Source organism: Cherax quadricarinatus, chromosome 30 (assembly GCF_038502225.1).
Source record: "Cherax quadricarinatus isolate ZL_2023a chromosome 30, ASM3850222v1, whole genome shotgun sequence".
In the NCBI taxonomy this organism is placed as follows: Eukaryota; Metazoa; Arthropoda; class Malacostraca; order Decapoda; family Parastacidae; genus Cherax; species Cherax quadricarinatus.
The window spans coordinates 24,515,439-24,520,075 of record NC_091321.1 but is presented as its reverse complement, the minus strand read 5'-3'; the positions used below and the strand labels follow the sequence as shown (position 1 = coordinate 24,520,075).

The window sequence follows — 4,637 nt, the reverse complement described above, 5'->3', positions numbered from 1 at the left end:
CCATTATTAACATCGTACATCAATAAGGTACAAAGATAAAGAGTAATTTACTTAAGGAGAGTACCGTACTCAAACACCTTCAAAATTTTTACGATAAGGTATCTCCTGTTTCCAATACCAATACCTAATTCAACCTAATATAAAGTAACAGCATGGTATTATCCATAGTACCCCATAAACTAAGCCCCCTGTCCCCTGGCAACCCCCCCCCCTTATCTGAGTTAAAAGACAGGAAGGTCACGAAAAGTGTACACAGAACTTATGCTTTAACCTAAAAGCACACATATATATAATACAGTCCAAATATATCATTAACTTACAACACAAAAGACTTAACACATAAAACTCAAATTACACCAAAGGTCCTAAAACATAAACCAAAGCTACAGTCTACTAGTAGCACATGTCTTACAGCACTTGCACATGACAACACATAACATCAGTAAGTATCATCGTTTACATAAAAACAGGTCCATATCACTCAAGAAAAAATTTTGAACATACAAAAGCAACTTTCCAAAATTCATGTATATAAAAGACAAACAATGTTTCAGGTAATAATAAACTATTATATCCCAAGAATTGCAAAGTATAATTACCCCATGGAGTATCAACCTCACAGGGAAACAAAGAATAAAACAATAAAAAAATCTGATACTGTACATAAGGCCCATAATACATATGCAGAGCCGTACTACTACTTGCATTCAAAAACCATCCTGGCCCCTGAACAAGTCAGAAAGCTTCCCCTCCAACCCCTGACCCTATACCAACTATATTATACTCAATTCCACTCTCACAATCTACACCTTCCGTCTTAAGTCAAAACCCCAGTCCCTGATATCCACATGTCCTCTGTCCACCCCCCCACCATACCCCCCTTCATGCTTAACGTTTGCACACCCACATACGCTGCTATACCACTCACTCTCTTTACCACATTCGAACCTCAACCAACTCCAAAATCAAACAAGAAAGACAGTCCCGAGAACTCAACCCATCCCTGTGCTACCTTGCTACCAACCCTACCAACACACCTACCGTCAGATTGCGATAACCCAAGGTAAAACTATTTTCCCACACCCTCCCATATAAAAGTCTATTCCTGCAAATTGAGCGGTACACATGCGCCGCAAGCGCCCGCACTCTACAACCACTCCCCACCTCCCTCATACCCCATGAAACATACAAAAAAATCTGCCACTACATGCATCACAGCCCGTCGAACATCCTTGGTGATCCCTCCACATCAAAATGCAAAGCCCTCAAAGTCGAAATGTTATTCCCCCCCCCCGTCACTATACAAAGAACCCTCGCTAACCATATCCTGACAGCCTCCAAGGTTCCACAAACACAGCATAGAAAGCTGTCTCCTCCTCCCAACATAGTGGACAATTCCCCACACCCACGTAACCCATCCGAAAAAGCAGACCTCGAAGCTAAAATCCCCAACAAAAATCTATACACCAGCTCCCGAACCCGCGGCTGTAATCTGAGCTTGCTCTATCTAGGCTGGAATATTGCTGCACACTAACAGCACCTTTCAAGGCAGGTGAAATTGCTGACCTAGAAAATGTACAGAGAACCTTCACGGCGCGCATAACGGAGATAAAACACCTCAGTTACTGGGAGCGCTTGAGGTTCCTGAACCTGTATTCCCTGGAACGCAGGCGGGAGAGATACATGATTATATACACCTGGAAAATCCTAGAGGGACTAGTACCGAACTTGCACACGAAAATCACTCACTACGAAAGCAAAAGACTTGGCAGACGATGCAACATCCCTCCAATGAAAAGCAGGGGTGTCACTAGCACGTTAAGAGACCATACAATAAGTGTCAGGGGCCCGAGACTGCTCAACTGCCTCCCAGCATACATAAGGGGGATTACCAACAGACCCCTGGCAGTCTTCAAGCTGGCACTGGACAAGCACCTAAAGTCGGTTCCTGACCAGGCGGGCTGTGGCTCGTACGTTGGTTTGCGTGCAGCCAGCAGCAACAGCCTGGTTGATCAGGCTCTGATCCACCAGGAGGCCTGGTCACAGACCGGGCCGCGGGGGCGTTGACCCCCGGAAATCTCTCCAGGTAAACTCCAGGTGAGCTTTCTAAAGTCTCCCCAAATCCCCCTCCAATCATACATCGGATACGTTTCTACTCCCTGTATCACCCCCCCCGTGCCTACCTGCTCTTGCAAGCCTTCTTACCATTACCTTCCTTGCATCCTGTGTTGCCAACAAATTGCGCACCATATCTTCACACACCAATAACTCCTTCCCAGTCCACCATTTCCTCACATACTCCATGACTGCTCCCACTCTCCTACCCCTCTCCCCTCCCACCCTCAGGTAACTCTGCTTCACATAAATCGCCTTCACACACGTCCCAAATGATATGAGACCCAGCCCACCCTGCCGCACGCTCATCATGGCCACCTCCTTCCGTAGCCACTGCCTCCCATAACCCCACACATACCTCAAAACCCCCCTCTGCAGTTCCTCAAGATCGGTTGACCTCAGGGGATATACTTCCGCTACTCCCCATACTTTGCTATTCACAAGAATTTACCACCACCACCGTTTGCTGCAATGTTATATCCCCGGCCCTCCACCCTCGCATCCTACCCAACGCCCTACTCACAACCTCACCAGAATTTACCTTCTGCGCTTCCCCAGCATCCGCCATGTACACAACCCCACAAATTTTAATTCTATCCACAACGTTCCACCCATACGCTTCCCCCCCAATCCCCCCCCCCACCCACGTACCTACTTCCAATAACTTACATTTTACCCCATTAACCCTCATCCCAGCAGCCGCTCCAAAGACCTCAATTATACGGCCCACATTCCCCAAACCAGTCTCCCCTCCCACTAAAATTGCAGTGTCATCCACATACACCACAATCCCAGGTCTGCTAGGACCCTCCCCGCCCCGTTCCCTCACACCTTCCTTTATAAGCCTATAAAAGGGGTCTTGTAAGCATGCAAAGAGGATTTGAGACAACGGACAACCCTGTCTGAAACCTCTCCCGAAACTGCACCGGCAACCCCAACTTCCCATTTACCTGTACCCTGACCCTTGCAGGCGTATACAAAGTATTCACCCACCGCACTATCTCGTCCCCAAATCCCTGTGCCTGTAAAATTATCCTCAACATACTTCTATCAACGCAATCATACGCCAGCTTCCAATCGATCCCCAAGACGCTTCTTCCCTGTCTGCCCTCCAAAAAATCCCTAATCCTCCCGTGCTCCTCTCGCATACTTCGACCTGGTACCCCATAGTGTCCTCTATGTATAACTAAGTCAATCACCTTTTTTTCATGCGATTGCCTAACACCTTTGCAAATAGTTTATAATCAGAACACATGAGGGAGATCGTCCTATAGGCACCCAGGGTCTTCCCCCCCCCACCTTTAAGAACCAAGAGAACTACCCCCATGCCCTGCGTCTCCCCCAGCACACCCCCTTCCTTCATACAGTTTAGCAAAGCGACCAGACATTCCTTTATACAATCCCAATTTACAATATAAAAGTCATTAGGGATCCCATCAATCTCTAGCGCCTTTCCCCGACTCATGCTCATTACCGCCTCCCCCACCTCCTGTTCACTAATTCTACCCCCTAGCTCTGTCCGCTCCCCCGCCCCTAAAATACCCAATATTCCATTCCTTATCATCTCCTTCTCCCTTCCTCCCCCCTCCCCCCTGCTTTAAAGTCTCCCTAAACCAATAATCTACATAGTTGCTCATCCCTTACCCTTTATACACCGATGTGGACTGTGACAGGGGGCGCCATCTAAAACAGGTTAATACTGTATATAATCCAAGGCAAAATTCTCGTCTTTTTTTAGTTTAATATCTTTATTATGCACCTCATACCCATTTTTGAAAAGTTGTATGCTTCTTAAATGATATTAGTTAATTCTTATGTATTTTCATGTACTGAATCCAAACATCACCTTGAAAAATGTTTATTGGCTACAGGTTTAAAGATACGAGACCTGTAGTATTTGATTGTTTTATAATAACGTATAATATGTGTCAGTATGTTTTAAACTCTGCCTTTTTGCTTGACGTTTATAGTTTGCTGAAGAATCATCTCTTGCCCATGTCCAGCAATAGTCTGCAAGCATTTTTGTGCCCCATTTGCCCTGGTACCATTTTTCCATGGTTGAAATATCTTGGTGAAACCTTTCACCATGTTCGTCACTAACTGCCCCACAGTTCGCTGGAAAAAAGTCTATATGCGAGTCCAAAAAGTGGATTTTAATTGACATGTTACATCCCATGTTATTTATAGTAAGGATCTAGACATAGGCGTCATCCCATAAGCTCAAAAAACAAATGATAGAATCTTACTTCTCACAGGTGATAGTAAAGGAATAGCAAAAAAACTACTGAAGGATAGCATTATCGTTACAGATTAAAATCTTTAAGAGATTATCGTGAAGACTGTTGAAAAGAATCGCAACATTTTCACGACCCTAATTTTATTTAATAATTAAAATAACTAAATTTTTTAAAGGGGTGGACAGGTAAGCCTGCGTAAGGCTTCAGTCAGGTGACCCAGCTGCGGATCATCATATGAATAAGACCCGAGTTAGGAAACACCTGTCTTTTTTCCTAGTAAGCGTT

At 45.2% G+C, this 4,637-nt stretch overlaps 1 long non-coding RNA gene across 1 annotated transcript in view; it reads left to right on the top strand.

The window, feature by feature from the left end:
* LOC138853434 (uncharacterized) overlaps positions 1-503 on the top strand; it is a 53,089-nt gene extending 52,586 nt beyond the window's left edge. The window contains exon 3 of the long non-coding RNA XR_011392618.1: positions 1-503. This exon is cut by the window's left edge and continues 1,192 nt beyond it. This is a non-coding gene — a long non-coding RNA (uncharacterized lncRNA).
* Positions 504-4,637: the final 4,134 nt, after the last annotated feature.